Source organism: Stomoxys calcitrans, chromosome 4 (assembly GCF_963082655.1).
Source record: "Stomoxys calcitrans chromosome 4, idStoCalc2.1, whole genome shotgun sequence".
Classification (NCBI taxonomy): Eukaryota; Metazoa; Arthropoda; class Insecta; order Diptera; family Muscidae; genus Stomoxys; species Stomoxys calcitrans.
This window is the reverse complement of record NC_081555.1, coordinates 18,000,238-18,027,928: the sequence shown is the minus strand read 5'-3', so window position 1 is coordinate 18,027,928 and position 27,691 is coordinate 18,000,238. Positions and strand designations below refer to the sequence as shown.

Here is a 27,691-nt window from a genome sequence, read left to right as displayed (position 1 = left end):
TAAACCGATTTTGGGTCTTGACATTTTGAGCCTCTATAGGGCGCAATTCTTGTTCGATTTGGATGGATTTTTAATTTTGAACGTGGTGTTTTGGTATCACTTTCCGATTAGACTTCTTGAGCCTCTAGAGGGCGTAATTCTTGTCCGATTTGGGTGAAATGTTTCACATATCGTTGAGGAATGTCTTTCAACAACTGTGACAAGTATGGTATAATTCAGTCCATAACCTGGCATAGCCGCCATAGGAACCGATCTGCCGATTAGGCTTCTTGAGTCTCTAGAGGGCGCAATTCTTATCCAATTTGGTTGAAATTTTGCATATTTCGTTTTGGTATGAGTTCGAACAAATGTGACAAGTATGGTCAATATCGATTGATAACCCGATATAGCTGCCATATAAACCGATCTCCCAATTTGACACTCTGAGCCACTGGAGGGCGCAATTTTTTCTCGATTTTTACTCTAACAGCAATGACAAGTACGGTCTATATCGGTCTATAACTTGATGTAGCTCATATATGTATATATTGAAAAAGTCATTCAAAGAACTTGACAAATGCGATCCATGGTGGAGGGTATATAAGATGGTGGATGGTACATAAGATTCGGCCCGGCTAAACCTAGCACGCTTTTACTTGTTTCTTTTACTTCCTCCAAAAAATTACCAAAAAAAATATCACATTTTATGTCTTAAGTAAATATAACAGGAAATAATATTCGACAAATCACTGTAAGATGAATAATCCATGGTATATTCCAATAAAAATGATTCTTCTGATATCTCAAACCTTGGTGATGATGAATGAATTAAACTTGCAACATCAAAATGATGATGACGACCATGATGTTGCACTCTTCATTGGTTCATGCATGTCAATGAAAATCTGCTGCATAATGGTTTTTTAATAATAATCCCATGATTAATGTATTGAACACCCATGAGATCTTTATAGGTTACAGGTGGATGTAGGGATTGTCAAAAGACTTTTGGGAATAAGAAACCAAACAGCACAAAACTTCTCATGCTGGGTTGCATTTTTTAAGTTGTTTAGGTTTCTCATGCAGTTTTTAATGAAAAGATTTCTTTTTGCTCCCGTTGTTTGTCTTTTATCTGCATCAGTGCATTTGAAATTAGGAACACTGATAGCGTATGGCAACACTGGCCACAATAACTGTATTTATCAAAATGTATATAAGAAGAAATTATGTTGCCCCCCTTTGGCTGCTTTTGTCAGCATCATGGCATTTTAACTAGTAATACTGATAGTACATGGCAACACTGGCGATAATAACTGTATTTACCGAAATTTATAGGAAACACCAAAAAGATTCTTGATGTTAGATTGGCTTTCATCCCATGATGTTAGGAATGGTTCGAAGTTATGTTGGTCCTCATTCAAAGATGTAAAGTTTGTTTTTGTTGTATATGATCTTTGTCCTTATCATAAACAACAAAAAGGACAATATGTAGACCCTTCAAAACAACCTTGACTTTCAAGTACTCTTGCCCTAATATAGAGGCAATTAACAAGAAGGTAAAATGAGAGCACTAGCACACATTTAGAGAGAGAGGGAGAGAGCAAGAGAGAGCATAGTCAGCACAATGCAAATAGTATCACAAAAATTCCCACCCGCTGTAAGTTTTTCCCTCCCTAAAAAAGGAAGTATGAAGAAGGGATTGTCAAAAAATTTTACATCGTTGTTAATGGGACCACTCAAACAACACATGCCACAACTGCAATGCATTAAGCCAATCGTGTCAACAACAAAACAAAAAATGCTAATAAAACCAAGAGGCCGGCGCAAACACCACCATTCCCTGTTCTGATACAGATGTTATTTGAAATAATGTGATAATAAAAAAAAAAGAAAAAATGTCACAACCACCACAAGGGGATGAATTGTGGCAGACGCTTAAAAGAGCGCGCCAAAGTATTTTCATTCAAATTTACGTTTTTTTTTTATTTGTGTATTGTTTTTCATCTTTTCTTTCGTTGTTGCTTGTTGTTGTTAGCCTTAGCCATTCAAAAACAAAACAAACATAACTAACCGATAAAATATTTGAATTGCAAGTTCTGGTTTTCAGCGCTGGCGGCCAAGCATGCGCAGTAAGCTTTATGACCACAGCAGCAGCTCCGCCACCATGTTCGATGGAGAAAAGTTGGCAAATGTTGCATGAATAGCAACCATGCCATCGAACCTGTGTCACAGCAACCATAACCATTCAGCAATTACTTAAAAAGTCCATAGAGCAACAGCACGAGAGCAGCAAGCAGGCGAACAACCTGAAAAACCAGCAGTTTGGAATTTCAATTATATGGCCGGTATGTCTGTCCGCGTGTAGAAAAAAACGTACCATTGCCCCGTTTGCCGCATAGTTGCCTGTGACGTTGCCGATGACAACGACTTGTGTGTGTGTGTGTTATTATTCTCCATACCAGAAAGATTTGCTTCAATAGGTTGGCTGATGCTGCCGCAGCCGCTATTGCTGGCTCACCAAACAAATCGGGGATATCTGACTTGTCTTCTTACCGTTGTTGCTCTCTGTTGTTGCGGTCAGTGTGGTTCTGATTATTGCCAACGATTTTGTTTTGGCTGCTGGGAATGTTGAGTATGACGACGACAGTGATGATGATGATGGTGAGTGATGCTGAGGTCGTTGTTATTAGTGTTCATATACTTAGTTGGTGGGGTACACACAGCAGAGTTGGGAAAGTGTGTATTTAGAAAGAACTAGCTGAAACCGGCCCGTTGCGCCCTCATTAACGCCACGCGAAAAATATATTGCGTTGCCCAAAAAGTAATTGCGGATTTTTCATATAGTCGGCGTTGACAAATTTTTTCACAGCTTGTGACTCTGTAATTGCATTCTTTCTTCTGTCAGTTATCAGCTGTTACTTTTAGCTTGCTTTAGAAAAAAAGTGTAAAAAAAGTATATTTGATTAAAGTTCATTCCAAGTTTTATTAAAAATGCATTTACTTTCTTTTAAAAAATCCGCAATTACTTTTTGGGCATCCCAATATTAATACCATATGTCAGATACATATTATTTACCAACTCCCAAATACTTAACCTTTATTTGTACCCCATATAGCCATGATTGGCAAACATTCCCATTTTGTCATGACATTCCCATATTGTCATGACTTCTTTTTGTCTTTCGCTTTTTTTGCGTTTCCCTGTCGATTATTTTGGTTCCTCCGTGGGGGAAAGCGCGTTTATCGTTACATTCCCGTTGAAGCTGATCTGCGAAGCCCATTAGAGTTATCGTGTCCTGTTTGTGCTTTCTACATCGTCCTGGTGTATTCCACAGAAAAATCAGTTGGATATTCTGATTAGCCCAGCTCAGATAGACTTAGGGGTCCGAACTTTAACCCAGATAAGTCTGATTTCTGCCTTTTTACGAGGATAGAGAAGGTGGGCCAATTTGAGGCGCCATGTTTCCTGAACAGTAATATTTCGATATCCTACAAGGTCAAATACTTGGGAGTGATCTTGTATAGGAAACTGAGCTGAAAGTTGTTGTAACCACATTTGCATGTGGCGATGCTCGTCATGCTCCTGTAGACGAGCAAGCTTGTTCCGGTCGAAAAGACTGATCGCCGCGGGAATTGAACTGGTTATTTAAAGGGGCCAATAACTCACCTTGTCATATCGAGCATCATAGGTACTCACTATTTGTACAAGGGCCGATGCGGCCCGGCCTCTCACTGAGACTCTCTACTCGATATCGCTGAGTATCCGCGACTGCCGTTGCAGCTATTCCGCATAGAGCATTCCACTATCCGCAACCTGTGGACGCGCCCTGTAGCTCGCAGCTAAGCTTTTCGTTACAGCAATGAACACCACACAGATCGGACCTCAATCTTCCAGTCTGTGTGGTGCTCACAGCTATCCCGTGCCGGGGAACTGAAAGTTCCACATGCAGGAGCGTTCTGAAAAGCCTCCCATATGTTTGATACTATGCAGAGGGGCCGTTGGCTCGAAATCAGGCCTGAGTACGGGGACAATCCACTGGCTCTTAAGGATCGCAGTTAGACCAATACTAACTTACGCATTGATAGTTTGCTGGAGGACAATGAAGAAGAGGTGTAACTTAAGGACATTGCAATAGGTTTACATGTTGCTTCAGCTTAGAAGAGGCGCTAACAACCACATCTACTAGGGCACTGCTGATAATTTTAAATATCCCAATGGGAGCTAAGGTGATAGGAGAGTGGATAGAGAATAACCACAACACGGTCATGCAGGCGGAAATACGGACGATAACGGAAAGCGTCAGGCGAAGTAAAAGAAGGAGATGAACGTCTTCTCTGACGATGGCACAATCTGCATGATTTCGGCCATGGCGGGAAATCCGAGAGGGGTCCGAATCGTGAGAAGACGAAGCTAACAGTGAGAAGAGGAATGCAGGCGGAAATACGGACGATAGCGGAAAACGTCAAGTGTAAGTGTAAGAAGGAGATGAACGTCTTCTTTGACGATGACACAATCTGCATCCTTTAGGCCATAGCGGGATAAGGGGAAGGAAAATCCTATGGGAGGGATCCGAATGGTGAGCGGACGAAGCTAATACTGAAAAGAAGAAATAAGAAGTTCAGTAGAGATTTCGGTATCATTACAGGAATACGAGCACACTATTGCAGAATAAGTGGGGCAAGTGGCAGCGTGTGTATGACATGTGGTGAAGGCGATGGAGTATTTCTTAGATCATTGCTCGGACTTAGAGGCTAACAAGCTCCGGAACTTAAGTGTTGCTCCAACTTATGGGCATACGATGGATAAGGATTAGGGATTTTGTAAGTGGAAAGAGGAAATCCTGGCATACATTTTATTCGTGCTTACATTTCAGTATATAGAGCGCACAATAAGCCGATTTGTGATTGAGGTGTGTGTCCATAGTGGCATGAACCTAAGATGACCTAGCCATCATGTCATGGTGGGGACAGCGATCGTATATATGGACCTGGACTTTTTAGATGCAAATCCATAACGTTGGAGGGAATCAGAGCTGATTTTTCATTTTTGCTTCGAACAGAGATTTTAAGTTCGGGAAACATGGAAGCTTATTGGAAATTTGCGACCAAAACTTTGATATCCCCTTTAAATTTCATTACAATACCAGTGAATGTATCAAACTTTCCATCTCTGGCTGTTGGGGGTTTTTTCTTGTATAAATCCACGAAACTGTCCTCGAAGAGGAACACCGAGGAAAGAAGCCGTAAGGCACTGTGCGCTTTTTACTCCTGCAGGAGGATGTTCGGTAGGAAGTGGGGAGTGACTCCTAGGATGATTTATTGTATGTATTGTATACGGCCATCGTGAGACCAGTACTGGCCTATGGAGCACTGGTATGGTGGAATGCCGTAGGGAGGAGAACTCGAGCGAGGGAGTTCGAGAAGGTCCAGAGACTGGCCTGCGTCGGGATCACAGGGGGACTGAGATTCGCACCGCCGGAAGACCTGGACGCGATTCTGGATATCCAGCCCATTGGAGCCTATATTTGGAACGGTGCCGCCAGGGTTGTTTAGGCTGAGGAAGCTCGGAGGATCTCCGACTATCTGGTATCAGTGCCGACTGGAGTAAGGGCATTCGCGATTCGTTTCGGGACGAATGGAGGGCGGATGGTGAACTTGAGGAGGATGAGACATCGGTCTACACAGATGGCTCCAAGATGGAGTCAGGGACTGGATTAGGGATCTACTCTGCAGGCAGAGGCCGCAAGAGAAATTCTGGTAAAGTGCTTACCGCCCCCGAAACTCAGAATTTATGTGGACAGTATGGTTGCGCAGATGCGTGGCGGATTGTTTGGAATCCCTGGATAGGCTCCGTACCCACGATGTGACGCTGACATGGGTTCCTGGGTATGAGGGGATTCCAGGGAATGAGAGGGCGGACGAGTGCGCCAGGAGGGGTTCGTATGCGCCGTGCGGACCAGTTGTCGGTCTTGCTTACGTGCCATTTGTCAAGGCGCTATGGCCGGTCATGGACCGGAGGAGGACGAGGGAGTTTCTGGAGGTCGATGACAGGGGTCATAACCGGACATTGTGCCATAGGCCGCATGGGGATACCACACAATGACTTCTGTAGGAGTTGCCTCGATGAGGATGAGGAAGCACTTGTTGTGTTCCTATCCGGGTCTGCAGAGACGTAGGCTCGCATTTTTGGGGAGCAGTTTCTTCTGTGATCTGGGTGAACTTGCAAACGTACCTCTGGTATGTCCCCTGAGGTTTGTTGAGGGAAGAGGATGGTTCCGGCCGGGGATGCCACACGCTCTGGCGTAGGTAGATCTGTGCTTGCGTAGGGACGGGCATTTCCTCACCCTCCGCGCAGGTTCTCCACTCCCCTCTTTTTCTTTTATTCGTGTATAACCTCTATTACGAGGTCTCACATTTTCTTTCTCTTCCCTTTCTCTCTCTCTAAGGTACCACAATGAGTCAAACTGGCCTCCGAGTGAACTCACCTTTGATGAGCAGTCCATTCAACCTAACCTAACCTAATCCACTATATATCCATTATGTATGGGGATTGTGGTTTGTTCTGAATAGGTGCGGCAAGTGACAACGTGTGTATGGCATGTGGGAAAGGCAACGAGACGTTGAAATATTTCCTATGTTAATGCTTGGAATTTGTGGCTAAGAGACTACAGAACTTAGATAGGATTAGGGATACAGGACATAGGATGGATTAGGGATTTTGTAAGTAGCAAAAAAATCCTGGCATAGTTTGTTTTCGTGCTAACATTTAGTACTTAGGGGTCTTCAAACGTTGAATCTCCAACTAAGCCGACTGTTTAAACTAGTATTGAGTCTATCAATCCTTCTTTACAGAGCCGCCTTTTCTTTAGCTTCGAACAGAGATTTTAAGATCCAGAAGCTTATTGGAAATTTGCTACCTTAAGTTTGGTATACTCTTGGAATTTCATTACAATACCAGTGAATATATAAAACTTTCCATCTCTGGCTGTTAGTGATTTTTTTTCTTGTACTACTCTTCGATAGCTCCATTCTGTATGGGGATTGTTCTTTGAGAAGAATGTAAGATGGGTCAAACTGGCCTCCGAGTGAACTCACCTTTGATGGGCAGCGCATTCAACCTATCCGAACCTAATCCACGATATCTTCACTATGTATGGGGATTGTGGTTTGTTCTGAATAGGTGCGGCAAGTGACAACGTGTGTATGGCATGTGGGAAAGGCAACGAGACGTTGAAATATTTCCTATGTCAATGCTCGGAATTTGTGGCTAAAAGACTACAGAACTAAGATAGGATTAGGGATACAGAACATAGGATGGATTAGGGATTTTGTAAGTAGCAAAGAAATCCTGGCATAGCTTTTTTTCGTGCTAACATTTAGTACTTAGGGGTTTTCAAACGTTGAAGGGAATCTCCAATTAAGAGCCGACTGTTTAAACTAGTATTGAGACTATCAATCCTTCTTTGCAGAGCCGCCTTTTCTTTAGCTTCGAACAGAGATTTTAAGGTTCAGAAGCTTATTGGAAATTTGATACCTTAAGTTTGGTATACCCTTGAAATTTCATTACAATACCAGTGAATATATCAAACTTTCCATCTCTGGCTGTTGGTGATTTTTTTTTCTTGTACTACTCCTCGATTGCTCCATTCTGTATGGGGATTGTGGCTTGTTCTTTGAGAAGAATGTAAGAATCTCCCTTTTGGCTGTTTTTTCTTATTATTATTATTTTTAATTTTTTTCTCGTTGTTTGTATTCTTTCACACTGACGATGATATTTATGAAAACGAAAACTTTTTAAAAAGCAAAAAATAAAATCATAATGAAAGAAAATGATAATGAACATCGTTTACATATGAGCAAGCACCAACACCAGCCATAGACAGCACTAGAAGCACTACTGTGTGTGCCTAAAACATGAATAATTTTCTTAAGCCCTGGCGCAAAAGAAGAACCCATAAACTTGTAATATCATCTCAAGTATTCCAAGAGCTTTCGTATGGGAACATTTCATATTTGTATCAAGTCGATACTCTTTTAATAATTAAAATATTCCTTCTTTTTTTGTTGTAGTTGTGCTTTTTGCTCTGATTGGTTTGCTTTCTTGTAAATGTTATGGGTTGTTTGGAGGGAGGGCAGCAGTCTTGAATACCAACCAATGTGAATTCATTCAATCTTAAATGAGGCTTAAGGCTATGTTTGGTTGGTTTTAATGTCATTTACAAGACAAGTTTTTATTGAGATACTCTTGTACCCTACAAAAATCCATCAGTAGTCGGCTAGGTTGGCAGGTGATAAAGGATGGAACGAATTGGATTAAAAAAGAGCTCCTAAACAATTTGTCTTAACTTAACCGCATTGTACTGTACCAATATACCGGATAGGGTCTATTGGAGATTGCATGTGAAGGCAAAGCTCCTATATGTGAACAAGCTTGTTTCAGTCCATTGGACCGATCACCGCAAGAACGTGATGGCCATTGAATCGCCTTGTCATATCACGCATTATAGGCACTCAGTGCAGATTCGGTGCCGCCCGGACTCCCACTGAAATTCTCCACTCGATACCGCTGATTGTCCGCGACTGCAATTACAGTTACTCCGCATAGAGCACTGCACTATCCGCAATATATGGACCCGCTAAATAGCTTCCAGCCAAGTTTCTCGTGATAACGATGAATAAATCGAAGCTCAAAATTCCAGCCTGTGTGGTGCTCATGGTTATCCCGTGTTGGTTACGAGGGTACATAGATTTCTACACCTATGGTTTAAGATTGAGAGATCGCGTGAGCTTTATGATATGCCCTGAAGAACTTATTCTTGCAATAAAAGAAATAGTGGAGTGACCAATATAAAATATTGCCCAAAAAGTAATTGCGGATTTTTCATATAGTCGACGTTGACAAATTTTTTCACAGCTTGTGACTCTGTGATTGCATTCTTTCTTCTGTCAGTTATCAGCTGTTACTTTTAGCTTGCTTTAGAAAAAAAGTGTAAAAAAAGTATATTTGATTTAAGTTCATTCTAAGTTTTATTAAAAATGCATTTACTTTCTTTTAAAAAATCCTCAATTACTTTTTGGGCAACCCAATATATTTACGAATCAGATGACTGCCATCACTTTCCAAAACTGCAAGGTCCAAAGGCGAATACACTGCATCTACCAACAGCCCCATATGCAGTAACCTACATAAGAGTACTAATTCGACCTCACATATTTGGACTTTATATCGCCTTGGTGGACGAAGCACTATCTTAAAATTATTCCGGCTTGCTGGAAAAGCAACCCTACACCGAACTCAGCTCTAAAGTAATTTAGGTCCAAACCACCAGCCATCACTTCGGGGTCTCACTATTAGCAGGCTGATACCGAAGTCCCAGGGGCTCCTGAAATCTACTGCATAATTAGTATTTGTCTAGATGTGAATTCTTTTCCACCTCTACACTGCATCTACCAACAGCTCCATATGCAGCAACTTATCTAATGGTACAAAGTCGATCTCACATATTTAGACTTGTATTTATATGCCCCTGGTTATGGGCAAGCACTATCTTAAAGTCATTCCTATCTATGGGTTGGGGTCTTACTGATTACGCTATTTCGAATGCAGTTAAAAATGATCATTAATGTCGGAAAGAACTGCTTTGATAGCAGGTTGGAGGACAATAAGCTATGCGGTAACTCGTCGAGCACCTCTAAGGCTTCCATTAAGAACGCTCGAATTAACATTTACAGAATAGGTTCGAAGGGGAACCTTACGGAGTGCGAGGTCGGGGTACTTGGCTTCGCGCGGAGGCTAATTGAGGGGCACAAGTGCAATAAAGATGTGAATGGTGGTGCGAATTCCCTCAACCCTCGAGCCAACCAAACGCTTCAGCAGTGGATCCATCATGAGGTTTCATAAAAAAGGAAAACAGATGGACCGCTGAAGGCAGCTTTGCTCAATATCCTCCCAAACCAACCGGGCGAGCTCTTCTATAACATAAGCAACTACGCTAAGGAGCTAAAACAACAAGGAAGGTAAGGTCAGCTTTGCTCAATATCCTCCCAAACCAACCGGGCAAGCTCTTCCTTCACATAAGCAACTACGTTAAGGAGCTAAAACAACAAGGAAGGTAAGGTCAAGTACGGTATTGAAGTATCAGAAGGAGATTAACAACGCCTTCTTTGAGAATGGCATGAGCCACACCCATTGGTTGCCGGGTCATAGCAGGGTAAAGGGGAAATTGGAGAGCAGAGGACTTGGCTGTAAAGACCAGAAAACTTGAAGAACGGGAATTCATTCAGTGCTACGCAGTCAGAGTTAAGAGCATGAGAAACGGGAGTCCTAGGATTTTCATCGTCCTTCTGACCGTCTCATTGTTCCACCATGCTCTATGTGTGCTTGGTGGAACAATGAGATGGTCAGAAGGACGATGAAAATCCTAGGACGCGATGCGGATCGTGAGAAGACAGGGCTACTATTAACAGGAAGTAGGAAGGAGGTTAGTATGGCTTTCGGTATGATTACTGGACACAAAGGACTAAGGCGCATTTATTCAAAATTGGTGCGGACCCCATATACCCAAAACTCATCAGCGAAGATGATGAGACGTTCGAATATTTCCTATGTCAATGCCCGGCTTTTGCGGATAACATACTCCAGAACTTAGGTGCGGATACTATACCATACTGGAACCAACTTAGGCTATCTTCGAGTAACTATAAGATTTCTTGCGTAATAGATACGTAATTGGTTATTAGAACAAACTCAAAACAACTTTAGAATAGAATTAAGGATAGGGAGAGGATTAAGGAATATGTGAAGAGTACATGATTTTTGACATACAACTTTTGGAGTTTTTCTTTGGAATAGTTGGAAAGCAAAACCAAACCGATCACAGATTTAGTTGTATACCCATAGGGACTTGGCTTCATCAGAGCCAACAAAAACATTTGATATGATAACTTTTATAGATCTCACATTTGAATGTGAGTATTTACACACGACAAATCTTAAAAGTCTAATAAAGACTTTAGCATCCTGGCTACAAAAATAACCGTAGAGACACTGATGATGCAGCTGACTTTGAATTAAGGCGATAGTACCGGAAAATATATAAAAATCTTTTAAGTTATACGACCTTAATATATATAAAAGAGTTGCGTGACTGACTGATTGCTGCCTGACTGACTGATTGACTAACTGATTAACTGACTGACTGACTCACTACCTGACGTACTGACTGACTCACTGATCATAGCCCAGCCCAAACGGCTAAAGCTGGAATCATGAAATTTTGCACGAATATTAGTCTTGGACCATTGGGACGGGATAAGGCTGGATTTGGTGATATTCCTACATTTAGGTACTAAAAAGTACCAAAAAGTACTAAATGTTTCATATTTGACCAGCGCGAACGGAAATGGCTAGGATTATGTTCTTGGGCTCAAATTGAAAGGCGTCTCGAAAAAATAAAATGTTTGGAAAATCATATTGGAAGTGGGAGAAATAGTACGTTTAGTACCACAATTGGTACTATTTGATACTTTCTTTGAAAATTACTCTAAAGCTCTAAATTTTTGAACTAAGGTACACTATAGCAACCATTATTGTGTGACTATAAGATGCGTTTAGGTACTTCAAAGTACGAATCGTATTTGCCCAGCGCGAACGGAAATGGCTAGGATTATGTTCTTGGTTCAAATTGAAGAGCGTCTCGAAAAAATAAGGTTTAGTACAAATATGTTTGGAAAATCCTACCGGAAGTGGGAGAAATAGTACGTTTAGTACCGCAATTGGTACTTTCTATGTAAATTACTCTAGAGCTCTGAATTTTGGAACTTAGGTACACTATGATAGACTTAATTATGTGACTATAAGAGTTTATGGAAATTTGTGCACTAAGGTACTAAAAAAAGTACCAAATTGGGTTAACTTTGTACAGGGCAGATGGACTGAGCTAGAATTTTGAAATTTGACTTTAAAAGACATCTGGTGTGAAAGGATGAGCGTGAAAAGAAAAAATAGTACTGGTAACGGGAGAAAACGTACTTTTAGTACCGCAATTGGTACCATTCGGTACTTTCTTTACAGACGTAACTAGAGATCTGAAATTTCGTATGTAGGTACAACTTGGAAATATATGATTTTGGTACCATTTGGTCCTTTTTTTGCAGATAGAGCAAAAGGTCAGAAATTTGGCATGCAGGCACAACTAGGAAAAATATGATGGACGACTAAGATCTTCTTACAATTCGTACATTTTGGTACAATACTTGTACTTTTTGGGCAGATGGAGCTAGAGGTCTAAAATTGGACATGTAGGTACAACTAGGAAATATATGTTGGGTGACTAATAAATTTTTCAAAATTCGAACATTTTGGTACCAAAATTGGTACTTTCTTTAGAGATGGAGCTACAGATCTGAAAATTGGTATGTAGGTACAACTTGAAAATATATGATGGATGACTAAATGATATATTCAAAATTCGTATATTTGGGTACCAAAATTGGTACCATTTTGTACTTTCTGTTCAGAAGGAGTTAGAGTTCTGAAATTTGACTTGTAGGTACATCTACGAATAAATATATGATGGGTTACTAAATGTTCTATTAAAAATTCGTACATTTTGGTACCAATTGGTACTTTCTGTTTATATGGAGCTAGAGGTCTAAAATTTGGCATGTAGTTACAACTAAGAAATATATGATGGCTGGCTAAATGATCTATTCACCATCCGCACATTTTGGTACCGAAATTGGTACCATTTGGTACTTTCTATTCAGATGGAGCTTGTGGTATGTAATTTGGCATGCGGGTACAACTAAGAAATATATTGATTGGTGACTAAATAATCTATTAAAAATTCAAACATTTTGGTACCAGAATTGTTACCATTTGGTACTTTATTTACAGATGGATCTAGAGGTCTGAAATTTGGCATACAGGTTCAACTAGGAAAAATATGATGAGTAGCTAAATGATCTATTCACCATTCGCACATTTTGGTACCGAAATTGGTACCATTTGGTACTTTCTATTCAGATGGAGCTTGTGGTATGTAATTTGGCATGCGGGTACAACTAAGAAATATATTGATTGGTGACTAAATAATCTATTAAAAATTCAAATATATTGGTACCAAAATTGGTACCATTTGGTACTTTATTTACAGATGGAGCTAGAGGTCTGAAATTTGGCATGTAGGTACAAGAAGGAATTATATAATGGGTGACAAAATTGTCCATTCAAAATTCGTTTATTTCATATCTTATTTTCGCTAAATTTTGGGTGGCATATTCTTATAAATTGAGTGACTACCTAGGTCGAAGGGCTAGCGAAGCGGACCACCGGGATGCTAGTTTCATATAAAAATATAGATTTATAACTTATAGTTGGCAACACATAGTAATCAAAAGAAAAGGTTTGAGCATTTACATATGAGAACACTCTGTAGTGGAAATTAAAGTCTTTAGAACCTGTCGCCTGAGCTTCCATGACTTTACATATTCTTAGAGACCTCTTGCTATTTATATTAAGTATATGGCTATGAAGACACACACAAATCTATCCAACCAAAGACATAAGTATATAAATGTTAATTATTTAACCACAAATGTTCCAAAGAATCTCCATGATGTTTAATCGTTCTACTATTAGTTTTGTTTTGAAATTTTCAAAACTTGTTTAAAACGATTACATTAAGTTAACAAAAGTCTTCGTAACTAATTTGTGTTTACGTTGTATTATTCAACACTTTCAACTGGAATGTTCATTAGAGCTAGAACCTCTTTTCATGGCTTTTCTAATAACTGAACATAATATGCTATAAATGGATAAATCGTTTATGATGGAGTGTAAATTGGTCTGTCTGTCCATTTGTTCGTCTGCTGTCGTTTTGTCTCTTTGTGTCAATATGTGAAATATTTTTCATATTCCCACAGATCAAATCAATGCATTGGGATCGAACGGATTTTTTTTTTATTTTCAGTTATCTTAAGAGCATAAAATTGAAAGGTTTCGATATTGAATTTTGTGATATTAGAGATGGATGCTGTAAGACGCACAAAAGAAGTCCAAATCGCTGTGAACAAAGGAACAAGTCGTCTAGAAGATGATGTAGAGGTTCGCCAAACCAAATAATTAAACTAGAGAATCAAAATCAGTACATATTGGGTTGCCCAAAAAGTAATTGCGGATTTTTTAAAAGAAAGTAAATGCATTTTTAATAAAACTTAGAATGAACTTTAATCAAATATACATTTTTTACACTTTTTTTCTAAAGCAAGCTAAAAGTAACAGCTGATAAATGACAGAAGAAAGAATGCAATTACAGAGTCTATATGAAAAATCCGCAATTTATTTTTGGGCAACCCAATAATTTTTATTTTTTCTAGATATGAATCCTTTTCCCCTTCTACTACTATATCGTGACGCAAGAACTATTGTAAAATGGGTTTGTTTTCTTCTGTTGCCAATGGGTGTGTGTTCGTTGCTCTACTTTGGGCGATTACTGATCACGCTATTTCGAATGCAGATAAAAATGAGCGATAATGACGAAAAGAACTCCTTTGTTAGCAGATTGGGGGACGATAAGCTATGCGGTATCTCGTCGAGCTCCTCTTAGTCGTCAAATAATAACGCTCGTATTAGCATTCGCAGACTAGGTTCTAAGTGGACCCTTACGTAGTGCGAGGCCGGGAGACTTGGCTTCGCGTGGAGGCTAATTGAGGGTCACAAGCGCAATAAAGATCCGAATGGTGGTGCGAAGTCCATCCGTATGACTAGTGAGGACGACACTCCCGTAAATGACATGATTGAGGGACACAAGCACAATAAAGATCTGAATGGTGGTGCGAAATTCCGTCTACGGAATGCGTAAGGTTCCCCCCGTCCGGGAGACTTGGCTTCGCGCAGAGGCTGATTGAGGAGCACAAGCGCAGTAAATATGTGAATGATGGTGCAAATTCATCCGTATGACTAGTGAGGATGACTCACTCCTGAATGCCTTATAATTCGTACATTTGGTTCGGTGCCTACCTTCACGATGTTCCCCTAACCTTACTAAATACACCAGTCTTGCCTTAGCCGGACGGAAAGCGACTGAGACCATTGCTTAATGGGATCAGACAAACAGAGAGCTGTGGTTATCAGCTAGCTCCCTGGCGGAAGATAATGCTAACTGCTAAAATTCTGTGAAAGCCGATTCGGTGCCTACTTTCACGATGTTCCCCTAACCTTACTAAATACACCAGTCTTGCCTAAGCCGGACCGGTCAACTTTTTGGACAAGAGGGGATTAGGCAAGGATACGTCCATACGAGCATCTACCCCATTATTAGTTGCCATGGGTCAAGTTTTCCGATAGAGAAAAGAACACTCCGCCTTAAATCCGAGGAATCTGGGAACACCAATCATGACAAGACCAATGCTACAATTTCGGCGAATAAAACTGTCATTAGGAGACCTAAGTTGGAGTGGAAGACCAACGTCTACAACAGCGATGCCTAAACTTTTACGGTAGCGTTGATGGCAAGTCACACGTTATTTTATTCTCTTTTTGGTCCAATTCTTGCTCTTACCGAATCTATTCAATTTGGAGCCCCAAGTATTCAAGAAACCAAGATATTGGCCATTATTCGCATAATTTGGGAATTTTTCCATATGATGGCCCATTTTTCAAAATTAATGACCACCTGTGGCCAACTGGGAAATAGTGGACTAAAACTCTCTACACAAAATATTAAAGGAACTACGCTCTTTCTGAATCAATTTAACTTAGAGCCCTAAGTATTAAAGGAACCAAGATATTGGCAATTTTTGGCAAAGTTTGGTAATTTTTCCTTATGATGCCCCATTTTTCAGAGTAAATGACGCACTGTGGCCAACTGGGAAATAGTGGGCTGAAACCGTTTACAGGAAATATAGTCTGGACTAAGCTCTTTCCGAATCTATTCAATTTGGAGCCCTAGTATTAAAGAAACCAAGTTATTGGGCATTTTTGGCAAAATTTGGTTACTTTTCCATATGATGCCCCATTTTTTTAAGTAAATGGCCCACTGTGGCTAACTGGGAAATAGTGGGCTGAAATCGTTTACTACGCTCTTTCCGAATCTATTCAATTTGGAGCCCTAAGTATTAAAGAAACCAAGATATTGGCCATTATTTGGCAAATTTAGTAATTTTTCCATATGATGGCCCATTTTTCAGAGCAAATGGCCCACGGTGGCCTACTGCGAAATAGTGGGCTGAAACCGTTTGTAGGAAATATAGTTTGGACCACGCTATTTCCGAATATATTCAATTTGGAGCCCTAAGAATAAAAGAAACCATGATATTGGCCATTTTTGGCAAATTTTGGTAATTTTTACATATGGTGCCCCATTTTTCAGAGTAAATGCCCCACTGTGACCAAATGGGAAATAGTGGGCTGAAACCGTTTACTATGCTCTTTCCGAATCTATTCAATTTGGAGCCCTAAGTATAAAAGAAACCATGATATTGGCCATTTTTGGTAAATTTTGGTCATTTTTTCATATGATGCCCCATTTTTCTGAGTAAATGGCCCACTGTGACCAAATGGGAAATAGTGAGCTGAAACCGTTTATAGGATATATATTCTGGACCACGCTATTTCCGAATATATTCAATTTGGAGCCCTAAGTATAAAAAAAACCAAGATATTGGCCATTTTTGGCAAATTTTGGCACCATATGCCTCATTTTTCAGAGTAAATGCCCCACTGTGACCAAATGGGAAATAGTGAGCTAAAACCGTTTATAGGAAATATAGTTTGGACCACGCTATTTCCGAATATATTCAATTTGGAGGCCTAAATAGAAAAGAAACCAAGATATTGGTAATTTTTCGCAAAATTTGGTAATTTTTCCATATGATGCCCCAGTTTTCATAATAAATGGCCCCCTGTGGCCAACTGGGAAAAAGTGGGCTAAAACTCTCTACAGGAAATATTAAAGGAACTACGCTCTTTCTGAATCTATTTATCTCAGAGCCCTGAGTATTAAAAGAACCAAGATATTGGCAATTTTTGGCAAAGTTTGGTAATTTTTCCTTATGATGCCCCATTTTTTAGAGTAAATGACGCACTGTGGCCAACTGGGAAATAGTGGGCTGAAACCGTTTACTACGCTCTTTCCGAATCTATTTAATTTGGAGCCCTAAGTATTAAAGAAACCAAGATATTGGCCATTTTTGGAAAATTTAATCATTTTTCTATATGATGCCCCATTTTTCAGAGCAAATGGCCCACTGTGGCCAACTGCGAAATAGTGGACTGAAACTGTTTACAGGAAATATAGTCTGGACTAAGCTCTTTCAGAATCTATTCAATTTGGAGCCCTAAGAATAAAAAACCATGATATTGGCCATTTTTGGCAAAATTTGGTAATTTTTCCATATGATGCCCAATTTTTCAGAGTAAATGGCCGACTCTGGCCAACTGGAAAATAGTGGACTGAAACCGTTTACAGGAAATATAGTCTGGACCACGCTATTTCCGAATATATTCAATTTGGAGCCCTAAATAAAGGGTGATTTTTTTGAGGTTAGGATTTTCATGCATTAGTATTTGACAGATCACGTGAGATTTCAGACATGGTGTCAAAGAGAAAGATGCTCAGTATGCTTTGACATTTCATCATGAATAGACTTACTAACGAGCAACGCTTGCAAATCATTTTCAGTGAATGGGCCCTAGAAAAGTTGGCAGAAAATCCGCTTTTTTATCGACAAATTTTGTTCAGCGATGAGGCTCATTTCTGGTTGAATGGCTACGTAAATAAGCAAAATTGCCGCATTTGGAGTGAAGAGCAACCAGAAGCCGTTCAAGAACTGCCCATGCATCCCGAAAAATGCACTGTTTGGTGTGGTTTGTACGCTGGTGGAATCATTGGACCGTATTTTTTCAAAGATGCTGTTGGACGCAACGTTACGGTGAATGAACACATTTCGAACCGAACACTGATTTTGGTAATAAAATTCAATGATTTGCAAGCGTTGCTCGTTAGTAAGTCTATTCATGATGAAATGTCAAAGCATACTGAGCATCTTTCTCTTTGACACCATGTCTGAAATCCCACGTGATCTGTCAAATACTAATGCATGAAAATCCTAACCTCAAAAAAATCACCCTTTAGAAAAGAAACCAAGATATTGGCCATTTTTGGCAAATTTTGGTAATTTTTACATATGGTGCCCCATTTTTCAGAGTAAATGCCCCACTGTGACCAAATGGGAAATAGTGGGCTGAAACCGTTTACTATGCTCTTTCCGAATCTATTCAATTTGGAGCCCTAAGTATAAAAGAAACCATGATATTGGCCATTTTTGGCAAATTTTGGTCATTTTTCCATATGATGCCCCATTTTTCTGAGTAAATGGCCCACTGTGACCAAATGGGAAATAGTGAACTGAAACCGTTTATAGGATATATATCCTGGACCACGCTATTTCCGAATATATTCAATTAGGAGCCCTAAGTATTAAAGAAACCATGATATTGGGCATTTTTGGCAAATTTTGGCACCATATGCCTCTTATTTCAGAGTAAATGGCCCACTGTGACCAAATGGGAAATAGTGAGCGGAAACCGTTTACAGGAAATATAGTCTGGACCAAGCTCTTTCCGAACCTTTTCAATTTGGAGCCCCAAGTATTAAAGAAACCAAGATATTGACTATTTTTTGTAAAATTTGGTAATTTTTCCAGATGATGCTCCATTTTTCAAAGTAAATAGCCCACTGTGGCTTACTGGGAAAAGTGTGCTAAAACCGTTTACAGGAAATATAAAAGGGACTTTCACATATATCTTACGGTCTTAGATAGAGTTTTAAAGAAACGTGGCATAATAAAGGGTGATTTTTTAGCTATTATCTTTTTGGCAACACTGGTCTAAACCGCACACGCATGTTTCGTGGTTTCTCTCACTGTCAAACATCTTCAGTTTGGTCTATAATTTAACCATGAATCGTCTTACAAACGAATTTTTTTACCAAAATGCGTGCTCTGTGAAGAAAGTTCATCGCGCGCTTTTTGCATTTTGTGGACGAAGCTCATTTTTGGCTCAATGGGTACGTAAATAAGAAGAATTGTCGATTTTGGAGTGAAGATCAGCCATAAGCATTGCAAGAGCTACAAATACATCCAGAAAAAGTTACAGTATGGTGTGGCTTATAGGCAGGTGGCATCATTGGACCGTACTTCTTCAAAGATTATGCGAATGGTAACGTAACTGTGCATGGATGCAACTTTTTTTTGACCAAAACGCAAGAGCTTGACTTGCATGACATATGGTTTCAACTAGACGGTGACATATGCCACACAGCACTAGTAATAATGGACTTATTCAGAGGAGAGATTGTGCGATTTAACGCCTTTAGATTATTTCATGCATTTTTCTGAATTTTATGTTTTTTTTTAACTTTTATAGCTCTTAAAAATCACCCTTTGGATAGAAGTCAACAGCAGGTTATGAGCATACGAAGCAATTATGGGACTAACGCTCGAATCTTAACGAATACGTTATTACCGGTGGAGAGGACGCATCTAATAACGGTCATATGAATTTTAATAGGATAAAAATTGGTAAGTAGGCATTAGAAATGACGAAATGTTATGAGAAATGACATAATTTTCCCCGTCAATGTCCTGTCTTAAGTCAAAGTAGAATTAAAATGGTGGGATATTTTTTCTCTCAGACTATGGAAGAGCGACTAATTCCTTAGGTTTTTGCCTGGTAGATATCTTTTTTCTGAAACTAATGTTCACCCTCTTAGTGATAGAAAAACACACCTATTATTTCATAAAGGTCAAACATGTGGTTTTCTTTATTCATGTTTACTATAAAAACCACATTGATGTATAATATTTTTGTGGGCATCTGAGCAATAACACTCACTTGCTTAACGCCCATCAAATGAAATTTCGAATTAATTTCAAAATTTTATTTCCACCTGTTTACTTTCCTCCGCTTCTCCCTGATATAGGACAGATGCCATCAAAAAGTATTTAGTCCTTGCCTACAAATGTTTGATAATCCAGGTGAGAGAAGAACGATGATGATGATGATGGCACATGCACGCACACTTTTCTGACCCATATCACCATTTGAGAACATTTGTTCTTTGTTGAGTAAGGTTTTCATACCTGATGACTTTTCAAGAAGAAGGATATGAGGTGATGCGTCATTGCAATTGCAGCCAGCTACTGCAACAGCAGCAGAGTTTGATTTGGATGTGGTGCTGAAGGGGAACATATTGTTCTGTAGGAATTGCGCAAAAAATATTTTTCTTCTCTTGCAGGCTTTGGGAAATTCCAAGTGGATTAAAGATAATTAAAGTTGTATAGCAGCGATGGGTACACACAATATTGTTTTCAAGAATGTGCTGTAGGAATTGCATAAGAATCGTTCTTGTGTTGTTAGGAAAAGGAAATTTAATTAGTAAAATTCTATGTTGGTAATGGGTGATTTTTCATAGTTAACTAGCTGAACCGGGCTTGCTCCGCTGTGCCTTCATTAACAATATTTGGAACAAAATTATCCTTTGAATATTATTTTCGGCAACTTAAGAGCTTTTAGCATGCCATGCTACAAAAGTGGAATATTTATATCGCCTGACTTTCAGTATAACAATAGAAATGCCTTTATGCGAATCCCATATGATTTTTATTGGTCTATGAATTCGCTCGGAGGGTTTAGGGTCGTTTAAGTTTGGATGTTAGGTTAGGTTAGGTTGAGATGCCACTATGGACATACACTAAAGCCAGTAGTCGGCATGTTGTGCGCTCCAAATACTAAAAAAAAGTAACCTCGATAAAGAAAATCTAAGTTAGGAATTCCGTGCTACTTACAAAATGCTTAATTGTTTTCCATGCCACTCCATTGGTTCATGTCGGGCATTTCCTTTGTCATTGCCCGGTTTTCGCGTCTAACAGATACCGACACTTAGGTGGGGACACAATACCAGACATGAAGTTTGGATGTTAGATGTACTCCATTCTTAAAGGACTTTATTAGAGCCCGATATTCTCATGACGATTTTGGGAGTGGGACGGGCTCCATGTTGGTGGTTGGTGGGTTTAGGTGTTGGTGTGGACCCCCAGGAACGTGGTTGCAAATGTGGGTATCAATTTCGTGCTCTACTCTCAAATGCCTTTCATTTGAGCCCCATATTGCCATTGTCGGTAAATATGTATATCCGATTTAGAGGTTTTTTAGGGAGAAGAGTGGTCCCCCAAACACTTGGCCTCAAAATTTGATGTAAAACTACCACATCTTATCTCAAAAATCTTTCATTTGAGCCCCATATTGCGATGGTGGGTAAGCTTGTCCTCTTTGGGGGGTGTTGTGGGGGCAGTCCAACTTGGTACTTGGCCCAACATTTGGACATCAGATTCGTATTCTATTGCCAATTACCTTTTATTTGGGCCCCATATTGTCACTTCCAGTAAATAAGTCCAGTTTGGGGGTGTTTTGCGGAAGGGGTAAACCCCCGAAAACTTGCTCCCACATTTTGGTATCAGATTCGTATTCTACTCTCAAATACCTTTTATTTGAATCCCATATTACCATGGTCGATAAATATACCCGATTTAGGGGTGTTTTGGGGGCTGGAGTGGTCCCCCAAATACTTGGTTCCATAATTGGATGTCAGATGCGTTTTCTACTCTTTAATACCTTTCATTTGAGTCCCATATTGTCGTGATTGGTGTATAAATATATATTTGGTGGATTTTGGGGGTGGGGCGGTCCCGCCTGAAATTTGGATAGGCTACGGTAAGTGTACAAACAAAATTTCTCATAAACCGTCTTGCCTATCTTCGAGTCTTGTGTTTTTAAAAATTGGGGTATCCCTATCCAAATATGGTCTGATCTGAACGATATTAATCAAAAAGGTGTGGAGGGGTATAAAAGCTCACTGTTTCAAATTTCATCGAAATCGAATGAAATATACGATTTTTATGAGTTCAATACCCTTTAGCGGGAGATCGGTCTATATGAAAGCTATATCCAAATATGATGCGATCTGGATCACATTTAACAAGAATGGGTAGGGGTTTACCAAAACTCACTGTGTCAAATTTCATCGAAATCAGATGAAAAATGCTCCTCCTATGAGCTCAATACTGTATATCGGAAGATCGGTCTATATGGCAGCTACATCCATAGTATATAGTCCGATCTGGACCACATTCAACAAATAGGTGTACGGATCTAACAGAACTCAATGTCCCAAATTTCAACGAAATCCGATGAAAAATTCCCATTTAATAAATTCAATATACTATATCGGGAGATCGATCTATATGGCAGTTATATCGAAATACGGTCCGATCTAGACCACATTTGACAGGAATGGGTAGGGGTCTACCAGAACTCACTGTGCCAATTTTCATCGAAATCGGGTAATAAATGAATTTTTTATGGTATCAATATAGGACAGCTATATCCAAATATGATCCGATCTGGACCACACCTTACAGAAATGGGAAGGGGTCCCAAATTTCATCGACATTAGATGATATATGACCAATTTATTGCCTCAAGACTTTAAGTTTGGAGATCGGTCTATATAGCAGCTATATATAACTAAATTCCGATTTTATGAGATCAGAAGGTTAGATCTATATACAAAGAATACGAAATCATCAAAAATTGTTTGAATATGCTTTTATACTCAAGATACCTGCAAAATTATAAATACCCTGTTTTTGGGAAATGCAAATTTGCAAATTTTGCCCCTGAACATTCCACTAAGGAACAGGGACAAACTTCTCACATATCAATGAATGCAGTCCGATTGAAGTTTAAGCTCAATGATAAGGGGCCTCCGCTTTATAGCCGAGTCCGAACGGCGTGCCGCATTGCGACACCTCTTTTGAGGAGAAGTTTTTACATGGCATAGTACCTTACAAATGTCGCCATCATTAGGAGGGGATAACCACCGCTGAAAATTTTATGATGGTCTCGCCAGGATTCAAACTCAGGCGTTCAGCGTAATAAGCGAACATGCTAACCTCTGCGCTACGGCGTTCAGCGTAATAAGCGAACATGCTAACCTCTGCGCTACGGTTGGTAGGACGACGAAAATCCTATGGGGTAATCCGGGTCGTGAAAGGACGAGGCTATTACTGAAAGGAAGTGAGAATGAGGTCAGCATAGCTTATGGTGTCATAACAGGACACATAGTACTACGAGCTCACTTATGCAAAATCGGTGCGGCAAGTGATAGCATGTGTAGGGCATGTGGAAAAGATGATGAGACGTTGGAGCTTTCGCGGCTAACAGACACCGGTACTTAGGTGGGGACACGATACCAGACATGAACCAACTTAGGGGAGTGGTATAGAAAACAAAGATTTTGTAAGTACAAAGGAATTCCTAACTTAAAATTTTCTTTTTCGAGGTTACTTTTTAGTTTTTAGAGCGCACAACAAGCCGATTACTGGCTTAGGTGTATGTCCATAGTCGCATAAGACGGATTAATATATGCACCCTATTTTCAACCTAACCTAGGTTTTTAGAAAAACTACGCTTACAAAATCGCTGGGGATTGCAATGTGATAAACAACTTTGGCTTTCTTTTTGACTTTTTTAGCATCTAGCAGCCTTAATACCAACACTTAATAAGGCCTTTATAGATTCATATATTGGTTGCCCAAAAAGTAATTGCGGATTTTTTAAAAGAAAGTAAGTGCATTTTTAATAAAAATTAGAATGAACTTTAATCAAATATACTTTTTTTACACTTTTTTTCTAAAGCAAGCTAAATGTAACAGCTGATAACTGACTGAAGAAAGAATGCAATTACAGAGTCACAAGCTGTGAAAAAATTTGTCAACGCTGACTATATGAAAAATCCGCAATTACTTTTTGGGCAACCCAATATATTCTTGATCGTGATGACATTTTAAGTCGATCTAGCCATGTCCGTCCGTCTGTCTATCGAAAGCACGCTAACTTTCAAAGGAGTAATGCTAGCCGCTTGATATTATGCACAATTACTCCTTATTCGTGTAGGTCGATTGGGATTGTTAATGGGCCATAAAAAGTGTAAAAAAAGTATATTTGATTAAAGTTCATTCTAAGGTTTATTAAAAATGCATTTACTTTCTTTTAAAAAATCCGCAATTACTTTTTGGGCAACCCAATATATGCTTTATGGGGTCTTAGACGAATATTTCGAGGAGTTACAAACAGAATGGCGAAATTGGTATACCCCCATGGCTAGATCGACTTAAAATGTCATAACGATCCGATTATACTGGCCCCTTTTGTCCAAATACCCAAAAAAATCAACCACAACTTAATATCTATTGGGTTGCCCAAAAAGTAATTGCGGATTTTTCATATAGTCGGCGTTGATAAATTTTTTCACAGCTTGTGACTCTGTAATTGCATTCTTTCTTCTGTCAGTTATCAGCTGTTACTTTTAGCTTGCTTTAGAAAAAAAGTGTAAAAAAGGTTTTTTTGATTAAAGTTCATTCTAAGTTTTATTAAAAATGCATTTACTTTCTTTTATAAAATCCGCAATTACTTTTTGGGCAATAAATAAAACACTACTATTAATACTATAACCTAGTATTACCAAAAAAAAAATTTGCTTACCCTTACACTTTTGGCATTTCGTCGTAGTCCAAATGTAATTGAAGATAATTTCCACTTAAAATTGCACACCTGCTGCAATGGTGTTGGTGGTGGTGCCGGTGTTGCTGTTGTAGTTTAAATGCATATTTCGGTTATTTTTTGAATTTTCCATGACATGAAAGAAGTTTGGCGTTGTATGAGCAGCAAACGAGGTGTTGCTGTGGGATGGGTCATAAAATATTGGCGTAACTGAGCTGAAAATAGCAAAGCCAAGCATTATTTCCACTATACACGAATATTTTTTTGTTTATGCCATGTAGTGTAAACACTTGTATTAAATTTAAATTTCAAACACTTAAACACACACACACACACACACACACACAGTGGCCTAGGCAAAAAAGGCAGGCGTGCTTGTTTGGCTATTTCGATATTTTTTTTTAGGATTTTGGTTTTTTTTTATTTTTTTGCATGCCAAATAATTATTTCATTATGACCAATTAGATGGCCAATGATTGAGTTGAACGCCTTTTCCAATTTTGAACTTTGGGGGGTACTAAACGGTTTTAGGGTAGAGAAATCAAAGGCATTTGTTTTAGCATACTTTTGTGTATCTTAACTATTCAATAAATGCCAATCCTTTTGATTTTTTTTGTCATATATTTTCCTTTTGTGTTTTGTTTTATGTATTTTTTTTTCTCTATTTAGATTTGTTCCAACTTCACTGATATCCCTTCAAATTCCTTGGTTTTACTTTGGATTTTTTTTTTGCATTTGTTTCGCCTCCGATTCACTTTACTCACTCACTTCACTCTATCGAAACTTGTAGTTGGTGGCTGGCTGCTTAGCTTCTCTTGCATCACCCTAAAATACAACTTTGGTTTTGTTTTTCTTTTCGTATTTGGAAGCCTGCTTTGCCGCTTTAAGAAGCACTTGTGGCAGTTATTATGGCAAGGAATCTTTTGAGGTGTGTGCTGGTTGGTGACTCCCTGCCTCCTATTGCTTGGTGTAGACTACACACTATTGCCTTCTTTATTGGCGGCCGGGCGGGAGGCTCTAAAACCGCTTTTTTTGGTTGACTCGCAAAAAAAAAAACAAAAAACAATACGCCAATCCACACCACCAAAGCCAATTTGAAATGTTTCGCTCGAAGTTTTATTCACGATCGTGTTTCCAACATGACTGAGAATACGAAAAACTGAATGTAACTGAATTTGTATCTCTCTGCTAGGCGAATGTTTGTTGTGAATGGATGGACGGACGGACACAGGGCTAGCTAGTAAGGCGCATATTCAGCTAACAAGTTTCATTTGGTATGTGTTTAGGTGGCGCTGTGTGTTGTCTGCTGCTGCCGCCAGTTGTGTGTTGTATAGTTGTATAGAACAGAAGTCAGCAGCAACCACCAATCGACCATCCAACCAACCTGCTTCAATCATCAAACATGTTGCAGTTCCAATAGCCATGTTATAAGGTTCTTATGCTTTGGCTAGAGAAGGTAAATAAATTGGCATTGTATTGATTAGTAAACAAAATTTTTGCGGTTAATCAATTTCATTGGATACACTTGGAATATTTTGCAGGAAAACGTTGTTCAGTATTTATTTGAAGACGTGAAAATTTGCTCACGAACATTCCATTAAGAAACGGGGGGCAAACTTCTCAGCTATCAATAGGTGTTGTCCGATTCCAATACATATTAAACTTAATAATAAGGGGCCTCCTTTTTAGAACCGAATGCCAACAGGCATAGTACCCTACAAATGTCGCCAGCATAAGGAGGGGATAACTACAGCTGAAAATTTTTTCTAATGTACTCGTCAAAATTTGAAACCGGTGTTCTGCGCCACGCTGGCCTCCAGATTTGGTCACAAAATTTTGGTATATTGGGTTGCCCAAGAAGTAATTGCGGATTTTTTAAAAGAAAGTAAATGCATTTTCAATAAAACTTAGAATGAACTTTAATCAAATATACATTTTTTACACTTTTTTTCTAAAGCAAGCTAAAAGTAACAGCTGATAACTGACAGAAGAAAGAATGCAATTACAGAGTCACAAGCTGTGAAAAAATTTGTCAACGCCGACTATATGAAAAATCCGCAATTACTTTTTGGGCAACCCAATATTTAGGTTTTAACAACAGTTTTTCAACAGATGCGAAGAGACTAGTTTTGTCCATTATGATAAATACCACAGTAGAAGCAAACCAAAGCACCAATAGAAGCAAACCAAAGTCATATATTTTTTTTCAAACAAGGGAAATCAAATTTTCCACAAATGTTTTGTGAAGGTATTTTTTTAAGACTTCGAACTCTTATACCTACACTCAGAAAAATGGCGCGCATTAAATAAAGTAAAACACTTGTTCCAAATAATTTAGCAAATTTTAATGCAATATGGTCAAATGTTGATTAAAATAAGGAAAAAATGCAGATTTGTAGTAAGTTTTACTCAACTGTTATTAGTGGCAAATCGTATATATAACCAGTAAGGAAAGGCAAAAGTCGGGCGGAGCTGACTTTATAAAACCCTACACCTACCTATGGGAAACTTTGAAGTATTGCTACAATCAGCACCATTTACTTCACGAATCCAATGGTGTTTTCAGTATTTCGGAGTTCGAAAATCGAAGGATGTTACAGAAACTCCAAAAATTTTGTCGCGTCAAAAATTTAAAATTTTGATGGGTTACCCCCTCTGGTAAAAAAATGCAAAAAAAATAAAATGTTTAATTTAAAGGAATTTAGTTTATTTTACGATTCGAGTTCGAATTTCGAACTGCTGAATGCTTTAAAATTTTCTAAATTCAAAAAAATGAAGGAGTTACAGCGTTTTCGAACTTAAAAGTGACCTCGAAAATTTAAGGCCCAAAATAATTAGATTTTTACGGTTTTTTCATGGGAAACTTTCAAGTATTGCTACTATCAGCACCATTGCGAAAAGAGCTTCACAAATCCAATGGAGTTTTCAATATTTCGGAGTTCGAAAATCTAAGGAAGTAACAGCATTTTCGAACTCACATAGATTATTTTTTTGCATTTTTTGGATATCAATTATGCGATTTTGAACTCGTTTTTTTTGAGGAAACAAAACAGGAGTTGCGCTAAATCTCGTTTTTCGCCATAAACT

At 39.0% G+C, this 27,691-nt stretch overlaps 1 protein-coding gene across 4 annotated transcripts in view; it reads right to left on the bottom strand.

Annotated features, from left to right (window-relative positions):
* Window positions 1–25,841, bottom strand: part of LOC106087918 (uncharacterized) — a 35,194-nt gene extending 9,353 nt beyond the window's left edge. For 2 of the 4 annotated variants that reach the window (XM_013253135.2, XM_013253137.2), the window contains exons 1-2: window positions 25,373–25,841; window positions 24,587–24,819 (exon numbers count right to left, since the gene is read on the bottom strand). The gene's annotated coding sequence lies outside the window, so the exon portion shown is untranslated. Of the gene's footprint in view, window positions 1–24,586; window positions 25,023–25,368 lie in introns of those variants that run through there. The other 2 variants (XM_013253136.2, XM_059368023.1) reach the window with 2 other exon arrangements.
* Window positions 25,842–27,691: the final 1,850 nt, after the last annotated feature.